Source organism: Ovis canadensis, chromosome 15 (genome assembly GCF_042477335.2).
Source record: "Ovis canadensis isolate MfBH-ARS-UI-01 breed Bighorn chromosome 15, ARS-UI_OviCan_v2, whole genome shotgun sequence".
NCBI classification, from domain to species: Eukaryota; Metazoa; Chordata; class Mammalia; order Artiodactyla; family Bovidae; genus Ovis; species Ovis canadensis.
The window spans coordinates 38684162-38696964 of NC_091259.1; the positions used below are offsets into that span (position 1 = coordinate 38684162).

General features: G+C 48.4%; 1 protein-coding gene across 1 annotated transcript in view; it reads left to right on the forward strand.

The window, feature by feature from the left end:
- Positions 1–12803, forward strand: part of POU2F3 (POU class 2 homeobox 3) — an 88529-nt gene that overhangs the window by 7830 nt on the left and 67896 nt on the right. The window lies entirely within an intron of this gene.

Consider the following 12803-nt stretch of genomic DNA (forward strand, 5'->3'; position numbering starts at 1 on the left):
CCACTGGACCCCCAGGAAAGTTCTGAGATTCACTTCTTCATTTGCCATTCCAAGACCCCTAGAAACAGCAGGCTGTGTTCCCAGCTGCTACTGGCTGACGGAAGCAGAACCTGTCTTTGGTAAATGGGAACTGAGGCCTTTTAACCCCAGATTTCTCAATAATCCTACTCAAGGATCTAACCAAAGAGGCCCATGTACAAGTGTTCGTCTTCCAAATTACATGCATGTGGGTGGTAAATAGACCCAGAAAGGAAGGCTTAGTGCCTGGAGATGATTTTGCTTTGTGAATGAGAGAAAGAGAACAGAAAAGAATTGAGAAGAAAGTTTCATAGCTCCCTGCTTTTAACTCTGTCATCCTTACTTTGAAAGCTCCATATAATTAAAAAGAACTTAAAGAAAGATGAGTATAAATTGTAACACCACCAAATAACTTTAATAGCATCCCAACAAGACCTCAATTAGTCTTTCATCTAGATCATTAGAGGTGTAAAAATGAGAAGTGGAAGAGAATCGATGTCCCCCAGAGCTAAAATCTTTTCCTAAGTCTTCAGGTGCAATCTCATTCCATTCTTTTTTTTTTTTTTCTTTAGTATTTATTTATTTGGCTTCACTGGATCTTAGTTGTGGTACATAGGATCCCATGGGTTCTGTAGGGTAGGCGGGCTGGCTTAGTTGCCTTGTGGCATATGGGATCTTAGTTCCCAGACCAGAGATGGAACCCACATCCCCTGCATTAGAAGGCAGATTCCTAACTACTAGACCACCAGGGAAGTCCCAGTCTAGTTCCATTCTTAAAGCTAAAAGGCTCCGGATCAGTGACAAGAAAACTAGGGGTCTTGTGGAGGCATCTGTAGGATATATTTACCATAAACTTTCCTGCCCCCCCCCCCAGTTTAGTATCGATACTGTGTCTGCACAGGTGGTGGCTCAGGTTTTATATTTTGCTTTGTGTCTGGGGACAGTTAAGTTAGGAGAGGGTGGGCCAATTGCAAACATTTGCCAATTGATTTATTAGCTGAGAATGTGTTACTATAGGGTCTATGGAGTGGGGCATCTGTTCTTCCCAGTTGTGAAGAAAATTACCTTTTATCTCCAGAACTCAAGCAAGGCTTTCAAATCAGTTCTCCTGAAGAGTATCAGGCCTGTCTCTGTTCTGAACTCTTCCCTAGAAAAAGGAGCGTCCAGAAGCCTTGTTTCAGGGAAGCTGGGTCACCCTTCCCCTGTAGCAGGCTGGCTGGAGCCAACTCTGTTCATCCAGGCCAAGTATATTGTCCCAGGTATGTGAGGACACAGTTAAGAGAGTGTCCATATGGGTGGAAGAGTGCACTTAGCAGGCTAGCTCTGGTGCTCTGTTATTAGTTATGGGACCAAGTCAAGTTGCCTATGTCGGGAGTGAGAAGGACCTATAATAAAACCCTGAAAAGTGAGCCAGGAGATGGAGGGAGTTCAGATCCTGAGTAGGGATTGGTTGTTTAGTTGCTCAGTCGTGTCCGACTCTTTGCGATCCCATGGACTGTAGCCCGCCAGGCTTCTCTGTCCACGGGATTTCCCAGGCAAGGATACTGGAGTGGGTTGCCATTTCCTTTTCCAGGGGATCTTCCCAACCCAGAGATCAAACCCAAGTCTCCTGCATGGAAGGTAAATTCTTTACTGCTGAGCCACCAGGGAAGTAAAGAATCCACCTGCCAATGCAGGAGCTACAGTTCAATTGATTCCTGGTCAGGAAGATCCCCTGAGAAGGGAATGGCAACACACTCCAATATTCTTGCCAGGATAATTCCGTGGACAGAAGAGCCTGGCAGGCTACAGCCCATAGTGTCCCAAAGAGTCAGACACGACTGAGTGGGGTCAGGAAGGTTTATTTTTTAACAGGCCATCTCTACAGTTCTGGCCTCCTGTCTGGGAGTGTAGGAGGTCACACAGACTAGGTTGTAGGTCCAAGAATCTGAACATAAACTGGATCTTTCAAATACAACTGTCATCCCAGAGACTGTCAGTTCAAAATATGACCTTAGACCACTTTGCTTCCCCAAGAGGCAGAAACAGATGACCTTTGAAGAGTATGGATTTAGAATCAAACAGATGTAGGGTAAAGAAAACAGCTTTGCTGCTTACTGGCTGTGTGATCTGATAAGTTAATTTAATTTCATCTTTTTCTCTTTTTTTAAATTTATTTTTGTCTATTGATTTGGCTGCACGTAGTTGATTAGTTGATTATTGATTAGTTGCAGCATGTGGGATCTAGTTCCCTTGTTAGGGATTGAACCCAGGCCCCCTGCGTTGGGAACATGGAGTTTTAGCCACTGGACCATCAGGGAAGTCCCAGTTCATCCCTTTTAAAGGGGACAATTAATGTCCATCCTTAGAGAGTAGGTTGAGAGCTGGGATGTTTAAAGCCATTAGCACAGTTATGACAGCTGTGGCCATCATTTGCTTGAATGGCATCACTAAGGTTTTGTGATTCTGGGGTCTTCCCTGGTAGTCAGTGGTTGGGACTCTGCAAGAAGCATGGGTTCAATCTTTGGTGGGGGAACTAAGATCCCACATGCCACGAGCCTGGGCGAAAAAAAGAAAAAAGATGCAATGTACAGAACTAACCTTTCTGCTAAGTGTTTTGGGGCTGCAGGTAGCTAGAGTGCCGTCACCCCTTCACTCAGGCCTCGAGGGTCAACCCTAGATATTGATTTTGCTCCTTTCTTCCACCACTCAGGGAAGAATTCTGTATGGGTCCTACACTCCAAGGAGACCCTTTAGTCCATGTTGTCTGGAACACCTGTACCCCCAGATCCTTCACTTTTAGGGGCTCAGCTTGGTAGCTGGTAGTATCCATACTTGGGTGATTGTCAAATTACTGCATGTTTTTAAGGGCAAGAAAAAAAGAGGTAGCTAATTAAAGTAACCAAACTTCCTGGAAAGTTGTTCTGACTCATTTTTTATGAAGGAAAGCTCATGGTGAGTCACAGTGGTTACCAACCTGGTTTAATGGCTTCCTTTGGATTTTTGAAAGGCGGATTACCCTTCCAGGCAGTGCATGAATTAAGGGGTAGTTTGTCTCTGGGTTTTAAAGGAACTATAAACAAGGGTGACCTAGAAAGCCCCAGCTCCCAGAGAACACCCTCGGTGTTGTGTGAAATCCCCGAGGGGCACACGGTGGGAGCTGAGAAAGGGAAGTGAATTTCCCATTCACACTGGCCAGACTGACAAAGGAGAGCGTTCTCGGGTCCAGACGCAGACCTCCCTGGCTGGTAGAGACCTGGCAAGGCCACTCATCCTTCCCTTTCCTGCCATCTGGGCAGACAGAGGTAAATTCAGAGTCTTAATGACAGCATGAAGGATCAGAGAAAGCTCCCGATCCCCTGTCCAGTGCTGTTTCCACGCCGCCCAGAAGACTGGAATCGAGCTGTTTCTATTGTTGCTGTTTCGTCGCTCAGTCGTGTCTGACTCTTTGTGACCCTATGGCCCACTAGTCTCCTCTGTCCAGGGGATTTTCCCAGGCAAGAAATACTGGAGTGGGTTGCTGTTGCCTTCTCCAAAGCTGTTTCTAGACTTCTAAACTTTTCTGAATCCCTCCTTTGAATCCCTGTTTTAACTTTTCCTTCGTTCTTAAGCTGACATTATATACATTTTTTTTTTTTTCTGTTCTCACTTGAGTGGTTGATAAGAAAATAAGCTTACCCACACTTCAAAAGCCCCCGGCTCTGTAACTGACCAGCCCCAAGCACCCACGCAGCTGACCCTATGACTTTTGACCACACTGGTCATGATGTAGCTTCCAACACAGGGGAGGACAGATGGGGTGGTCTTGGGAAGAGGAAGATAAAGGCCAGTCACATCCATGGAGCTTCCTTCCCATACCCAGGCCCATGGAGCCAGCTGTAACTACATCACCTCATTTCATTCTTACAATCCACGTTTTTATCAGTGAGGAAATTGTGGCTCAGAATGAGAAACTAACTAGCTCAGGATCGCACAGTTTCTAACCAGGAATCAAACTCGGGCCTGCCTGACTCAGGCTATTAACTCCCTGCAGATTACTGGGCAAGTGTTCCCTACCTGGATGTTGATTTTCCACCCCATTAAAGAGGATTTGGGGGCTTCTCAGTGTAAAGAATCAGGAGACAGGTGAGGAGAGTTGTTGATCCTTGGGATGGGAAGATCCCCTGGAGTAGGAAAAGACAACTCACTGCAGTATTCTTGCCTAGGAAATTCCATGGACAGCGGAGCCTAGCAGGGTACAGTCCACGGGGTTGCAAAAAGTCAGACATGACTGAGCAGCTAAATAACAACAACAAAGGAGGGTTTGGGGCTGGATAATCTTTAAGGGCTGGATTTTAAAAGATGTGTACGCAGCTCTGCTTTTCAAAACTCTCATTCATCGGTTCGCACACCCACGTGGGGCGTTTGTGTGTGGGCCTCCTCAGGCCCGACCTGCCTGTCCACCCGATCACCTGCCTCAGCCCCTACATCCACTCTCGGTCCACTCTCCTCCGACTCCTCCAGCTGCCTTGCTGAGTTCAGGCTCCGATCTCTCCTCTGACCTTGCTGGCAGGTCCCCTTGTGTCAGAACCTGGGTTCAGAAAGATGAAGAAACAGTCCCTGTCTTCAAGGAGCTTTTCTCCAGGACGTCACGGTGGAGTGGATAACAGGGCCAACTTGTGTCTGCCAAGAGCACTTTTGAACAAAGCATTTGGCCTTTACAACAGTTCTATGCAGCTAGATGGCACCGTCCCACTTTGCTGATGGGGAAATTGAGGCTGGTTAGCAAATTTCCCCAAGATTCTGAATCTAGCAAGTGACAAAATTAAACCTGGATGTTTCTAGTGACCTTTTTTTAAAAAAAAATAATTTTATTTACTTAGTTATTTTTGACTGTGCTGGGTCTTCGTTGCTGCAAGGCTTTTCCCTGGCTGTGGAGAGCAGGAACCACACTCTGGTTGTGATGTGTGGCCTTCTCATCGCGGTGGCTCCCCTTGCTGCAGAGCGCAGGCTCTAGGGTGTGCGGACTTCAGCAGTAGCCGCTCGTGGGCTCCTTGCTTTCGGCTCTCTTTCTAGTGTCTTTTCACCTAAAGAAGGTGGTGGGAAGACTGGAGACCTTCACGGGGAACAAGAAACAGATGACACAAGGCAGAGGCAGCATCAGAGATGGCGGGTGGCTCCAGCCAAAAGGGCCAGAGGGGAGCCAAGCGCGGGCCGGGCCGGGGGTTGGGGGGCGGGGAGCAGTCTCTTCCAAGAGGCGGAAGCCTTGTCTGCTGCCAAAAGGCGCTTGCTGGGAAAGAGAGAGAAAGAGCTGGAGTCCACTCACTCCCTTTGGTGAAGTGCAGAGGCTGAGGATCTGGCCTCAGAGAAAAGTGTCTCCTCTCTTCTCTCATCCAGCCTCACCAACGTACTGGCCCCAGCTACTCGCAGTCTGCAGGCTCAGCTGCCATCAGCGGGGTGAGGGGATTGCAGGCCCAGACGACAGTGGAGCAAATGCCTCAGCACTCTGTCCTGCTCAGAGATCCGGAAAGGAAGGACTCCGTGAGGGGAGCCCATGGGGAGGAGCAGGGGAACAGGAAGTAAAGGGGGCAGGGACTGGACTCCATCAGTCATGCCTTCCTGTTGCCCTTCTCTGCTTCAGTCACTTATCTGTGCGGTAAAACTGCTCACTGTGTCTCATTCTCCAGAAGGACCAGCCAGGCAAGTTAGCTGTGTGGGGTCCCTTTGCAGAAAATCTCTCCTCACTTAAATCTGGAAACTTTTTTTTTTTTAAACAATTAATTTGTATTGGAGTATAGTTGCTTTACAATGTTGTGTTTGTTTCTGCTGTTCTGCTATACACATACATATATCCCATCTTTTTTGGATTTCTCTCCCATTTAGGTCACCACAGAGCACTGAGTAAAGTTCCCTGTGCTACACAGTAGGTTCTCATTCAGTTCAGTTCAGTTCAGTCGCTCAGTCGTGTCCGACTCTGCGACCCCATGGACTGCAGCACGCCAGGCTTCCCTGTCCAGCACCAACTCCCGGAGCTTACTCAAACTCATGTCCATCAAGTCGGTGATGCCATCCAACCAGCTCATCCTCTGTCGACCCCTTCTCCTCCCACCTTCAATCTTTCCCAACATCAGGGTCTTTATAGTGAGTCAGTTCTTCACATTAGGTGGCCAAATTATTGGCGTTTCAGCTTCAGCATCAGTCCTTCCAATGAATATTCAGGATTGATTTCCTTTAGGATAGACTGGTTGGATCTCCTTGCTGTCCAAGAGACTCTCAAGAGTCTTCTCGAACACCACAGTTCAAAAGCATCAATTCTTTTGCACTGAGCTTTCTTTATAGTCCAGCTCTCACATCCATATGTAACTACTCGAAAAACCATAGATTTGACTAGATGGATCTTCGTTGGCAAAGTAATGTCTCTGCTTTTTAGTATGCTGTCTAGGTTGATCATAGCTTTCCTTCAAAGGAGCAAGCGTCTTTTAATTTCATGGCTGCAGTCACCATCTGCAGTGATTTTGGAGCCCCCCAAAATAAAGTCTTTCACTGTTTCCATTGTTTCCCCATCTATTTGCCATGAAGTGATGGGATCAGATGCCATGATCTTAGTTTTCTGAATGTTGAGTCTTAAGCCAACTTTTTCACTCTCCTCTTTCACTTTCATCAAGAGGCTCTTTAGTTCCTCTTCACTTTCTGCCATAAGGGTGGTGTCATCTGCATATCTGAGGTTATTGATATTTCTCCTGGCTGGAAGAATTTTCCACAGTTTGTTGTGATCCACACAGTCAAAGGCTTTGACATAGTCAATAAAGCGGAAGTAGATGTTTTTCTGGAACTCTCTTGCTTTTTCGATGATCCAGCAGATGTTGGCAATTTGATCTCTATTCCTCTGCCTTTTGTAAATCCAGCTTGAACATCTGGGATTTCCTGGTTCACGTACTGTTGAAGCCTGGCTTGGAGAATTTTGAGCATTACTTTGCTAGTGTGTGAGATGAGTGCAACTGTGCGGTAGTTTGAACATTCTTTGGCATTGCCTTTCTTTGGGATTGGAATGAAAATGGACCTTTTCTAGTCCTGTGGCCACTGCTGGCTCTCATTAGTTATGTTACATCTGACATCTGCATGGTTTTAAGAAGCAATGGACACAATTATATAGGGGAGCCTGGAGAGGTTAGTGATTCTCATAAAGGCCCAAAGAAAGAATGAGGAACCTGATTCAGGATGAAAAACCCCATCTCAATTTGTTTATTCCTGGGACCTCACTGTCTCCACCCCACTGCGTCCCCAAGAAAAAGTCTGAGGATAAAGAAACTACAGCTTATTGCAACCAAGAGATACACTTCCAGGCAGAAACAGGCAGAAGACTCTGGAGATGTGTATGGTTTTTAACCCAAATGTTTATGCAATAAAACTATTCTTTCAATGACACAGAGGACATCTGGGGTCTAGGAAGTACCTGGGGTGAGGTGAGACTTGGGGGAAGGTGCGCAAGAGTCTCCTCTTGATAGCTCTTCCTAATGAGGCATGAGGGTAAAGACACACACACTCACATGCACATCTTTTATGAGTAAATGACAGAGTAGATGTGAAAGCACTTTGCAAAGTGTCTGTCACCATACAAATATAATCCATCATTAGGTTGATAATTATCAGAAACATTCAGGAGACAAGATAAAGCTCTGCCACTTAGCAGTGTGGGACCAGTCTGCTGGTGCCCTAGACCTGAGTTTCCTTGTCACAGTATGGGGAGGAGAGGGCTGGCTGCAGGAATAAAGTGAAGGGAATGGGCCAGGTGGGCTCTAGGACTCAAGCCCAGACACTCTGGTCCTGTGCTTTAGTCTGAACCTACTCTGTCCCTTACCTCTCTGGAGGAGAAAAAGGAAGTCATGGCCCCTGCAGATGTCCAGGGGGAACTGACAAATTCTTGGGGAGGCCAGGATTCTGAGAGGGAATCTCAGTCATGCCTCACTCTTCCTTTGCAGACATTTCAAATCTGTCCCTGGAAAATGAAAGAATCTGTTGTTCTTAGAGCTGTTTTCCCATTTATCATCCATCCTTAAGAAAAGCTAACCCCACCATTTCTCTTGGCCACCTGTCCTTACTGGATGCAATTCTCAGTGTCTGAAAGTCCTTATCTCTTGCCTACGACACGCTTGCTGCAGTAAAAGCCCCTTGCCTTTTGTTCTGGCCTTCCACAAGTGGCTTCTGTCTCACCGTGTTGCCAGTTTCTGTGGCCGGGAGATTAGGAGGTACTCATTCACCATCCAGGCTTCCTAGTGTGGCCATGTGTGCTGGAGACCTCAGGAGAGCAGCCTGTGGTGTCGGGAGGTATCTGCCTCCAGCACACAGAGAACCTCAGCAAATAAAACAGCTACTCCAGCAGCTCACACCTGTGCTGCACAGCTCACAGACACCTTCTCACAGTCTAGTCCCAAATCCAACCCTCCAGGGCAGAGCCATGCTGCTCAGATGATAGGTGGCTGGGCCAGTCCTGTCCCTCTTCCATTCTGGGGTCCCTTGAAGGATGTACCCCTCTCCCTGCCCAGCTGCTCTCCCTGCCCAAGCAGCCCTGAAACGCTTGGACCTCCTTTTCTCTTCAATCTAAGAGGGAGTAAAGTGAGGTGGCCACGTGGGGGGCCGTCAGGACGTTGTCTTTTATCATCCTGGTTTTATCAGTGGTCATTCCTTAGGGCACTGCTTCTTAAATAATGTGGGTTGCAAGACCAGTCATTTTATTTCTGGTCAGTCACAGACCAGTCTGCAGTCCCACCATCTGTGACTGGTAAGGAAGCTTATACCCACCGTACACATTTAATAGGACCCAATCTGATCTACACCACGTCCACAGAGAGTGCTCACTAATCATGTGCTCTGGGTGCTATAAGCATGTCTAAATTCTGACTCTCTGTGTTTGGATGCATCTGGTCTCAGACCTCAATGAACAAGTCAGACCAGCCTGGCTGTGGGACCGCGTTTGGAGGTGCCCTGCCTTAGAGGATAAGGATGTGTCCAAGAATGCCCTCCCATGGGCAGTGGATATATTTTATGGGCTTCTGAGCATCCCTCCTGCTCCCACTGTGGGTGTCGTGGGGGCAGTGATAGGGAGATCCAGCAGGAGAGGTAGGTCCAGGCAGTCCTTTGCTGTCAGGGGTGGAATGACACCACAGGCACACAGACACACAGACACACAGACACACACATACTCCTGAGCAGTGTCCAGAGGCTCAACTCAACACTGTAGCTTCTGGGTTGGATCCCTGCATTAAGGCACCCAAACTGCAGCCTCACTTCTCAAGCTGTGAGTAGATTCTTTTGGTCTCTTGGGGCCACTTTGCTCCTCAAGAAACAATTAGGGCAGTGAACACCTGGTGTGCAAAAGTGCTCAGCAAGTGGGAAAGGAATTTGCAGAGAAATGAGCAGCCAAATTAGAGTTGTCTTAGGGCTTGAGGACTTCCCTAGTGGCTCAGATGGTAAAGAATCTGCCTGCCAATGCAGGAGACCCAGGTTCCAGCCCTGCTTCGGAAAGATCCCCTGGAGAAGGGCATGGCAACGCACTCCAGTATTCTTGCCTGGAGAATCCCATGGGCAGAGGAGCCTAGTCCATGGGGTCACACAGAGTCGGACACGACTGAAGCAACTTAGCATGCACGACTTGGGTAGCAGCAGAGCCCTGGGAGACTCAGGGAGGGCAGGCCTTTGTGCCAAGCCAGGAACGTGGGAAACAGGGCTGCGGGCATCTCCCAAAAAAGCAGTAGTGCTGTTGACTCAAAAAATAATAGGTGTTAATTTGCATGGCATTTTACATATGCCCTGCTTTCCATCTCCTACCACTGGAGATGCGTGGCCGAAACCCCCCGGGTCTGTCCTGTCCTGTCACCCCCTCTAGGAGCATCGCTGTGTCCTCCAGACTCCAGAACTTTCACCACCTAGCCCATCCTTAAATTAGGCCAACCTGGGGAAAAAAACAGCAGTGGGCCTCGCTTGGGTGTGCAGGGTCCAGATTTGTACTAGAGAAGCAGGCAGGTGGCCTGGTAGGTCTGGGAACTCTTTGGGCACCTCGGTGAGGGGCACCCCACTTGCCTGTGGTGGCTGCAGTGAGGCCTACTTGGTAGGCAGGGGGCTTGCCCACCCCACCTACTTGGACTGGGGAGAGGAACAAAAAAAAACCTAAGCCGGGGAGCCCAGAGAGGTGTCACCCAAAGGAGAGGAAACCCAATGGTTGCCATGACGATGGGGACTGGTGCCTGATTTGCATAGGGCAATGATTTCCATACTGCAGGGTGGATTTCCATATCCCTGCCTCAAAGCCTGTTGGAGCCAGGAGGGGGAGAGGGGAGAGGTTATTTGAAATTCAAATGAGGATGATTAAGGTTTTCTTGAGGAGGGAAGCGCGGACAAAAGGGGTTAAGCCAGCTGGGAAGCGTCTGCTCAGGGCTCCAAGATATCAAAGGGAGGTGGCTGCTCTGGGCTGGCCTCTCCCACCCCTGTCTCCGTCGCCTCACCCCCTCACCACAGGCCCCTGGAGGCTGAGGGTGGTTGGCTGGGTGGGGTATTAGTGGCCTCGGCCTTCCAGGAGAAGGCTAGGTCTTTACCCCTCCTGTCCCAGACTCAGTTTACCTCCCAGGGACCTAAAAGATGCTTGGATTCTTAAAAACCATTGAGTGAGTTAATGAGTTCTAGTTCTGGGCTCAGGCCTACCACCCTCTGCTGACAACAGACTGGTCATCTCAGTTTTTGTATCAGTGAAACTGGAGAAGCAGTCTGCACCTCCTTGTCCGGCTGAGGAGATGTGAGGAGACAGGCATTCTGGAGTCATCTCTGCCATGAACCTGTGCCAAAAAATCACCTCCGTCTCCAGGCCCTGGGTTTGTGCACTGGACGAAGGATCTGAACTTGAGGGTCTCTGAGATCACTTCCGGCTCCAAGATGCTGAAGTCTGTGAGCACATGCTGATCCTATGTGCTCACCGGTCGTTATTTGTAAGGTGTGAGTTGCTGCACCCCTAGTTCCTCTAATGTGTTAGGAACAGCAGCCCTGTCCCCCAGCTTACCAAGGTGCAGGCCATAAATGCAGTGACTTTGGAGCCAGAGTCTGTATTTGAATCCCAGCTTCTCTACTTACTAGTTACAGGACCTTGGGTTGGTTTCTTAATGTCTCAGCTCAGTTTCCTAGACTGTGAAACAGGGGTAATAGTAGAGACGGGTCCATAGGGTTCCAGTGAAGACTGAATAAGCCAGCATCTGTAAAGCACTCAGAGTAGAGCCTGAGTGAAAGTTGCTCAGTCATGTCTGACTCTTTGCAACCCCATGGACTGTACAGTCCTTGGAATTCTCTAGGCCAGAATACTGGAGTGGGTAGCCTTTCCCTTCTCCAGGGGATCTTCCCAACCCAGGGATCGAACCCTGGTCTCCCACATTGCAAACAGTTCTTTACTAGCTGAGCCACAAGGGAAACCCAAGAATACTGGAGTGGGTAGCCTATCCCTTCTCCAGCAGATCTTCCTGACCCAGGAATTGAACTGGGGTCTCCTGCATTCCAGATGGATTCTTCACCACCTGAGCTAACAGGGAAGCCCCTAGAGCGGAGCCTGCCGTACAGTAATGCAATACAGGAATGCTATTTGCCAGTGTTAGTATCAGAAGGACAAACTGTCCACATGATGGAGCAGTGACCCAATCGAGGGACCCTCTGTTAGGAATATGGGCTGTCTCCTGAATGGACCTACCTGTGAATTCATTCACTCGTGGCCCACACACTGTCACAGCCACCTGTGCTTGGGAATGGGCAGCATGCATCAACGAAGGGCCCTCAAACAAACTGACATAAGGCAATCCAGAAATGACTGGAAGGAGGGGGAAGAGCTAGTGCCAAGACCCCTCCTCCCCGCACCCGGTGCTTAGAGATTGGACAGATTTCAAGGAGACTAGAAGATGTTTATAGTTCTGAAAATCTAAAGGTCTTTTTTCCTTCTCAGGTTTCTGCAGCAATTCCATTATGTGTTTTCATTTGGAGATAGATAATATAAAAACCGTGGTGTAGCCATTCTTGGCTGGTGGACAGATGTGGGCTTGAGTTTTTACTTGACAAATTACTAACCGGTAACCTTGGGCCAGGTTGATTAGCCTCTCTGAGCCTCAGTTTTCCTCATCTGTGAAATGGGATAATAAGAGCACCTATTCATAGGGTGATGGTGAGGATTAAATGCTGTCTTGTATATAAAATGTTTAATACAAAGCTTGGCGCATAGTAAATGCTCAATAAATGCCAACTATTAATTAATCCCTGTTATTTGAAAACAGTGTTCTCTTGCCAAAATGTTTGAAAAATTCTCTGGTCTAGTTCTATTCTCGTACTTTATGGGGAAAGAGACTGGGGTCAGAAAAAGGGGAATGACTTTCCCAAGGTCACAGCAGAGGATTGAGATCCCTGTTTCTTTAGAAGCCTTTCCCTACCCTAGAGGTAGTCCTCTGTCCTTCGTTTTTTTATTGTTTCTTTGGACAAAGCCTCATCTCTCCCCATCACCTGTCCCTCAGAAGTAGCCGCTACAACGCTTGGAACAGGGGCCCCAGAAGGGGAGGAAGAGGCATGGCACAGGGTGAGCGCACGGGCATGGTGTCTGGTTGCAGAGGACATTAACAGGCCTCGCTGTCTCTGAGCCTCAAGTTTCCTCACTGATGAAGTAGGTGGAATCCCTGGCCCTGTAGACCTCACAGGCAGGCGAGGCTCTCTTAAGGATGGGAAACGAAAGCGTACTGCCCAGAAAGGAACAAACCCAGCTCAAGTTCCCAAGGCCCATGCTCGCCAGCCAGCCATGGGCCCTGCCTCCAGAG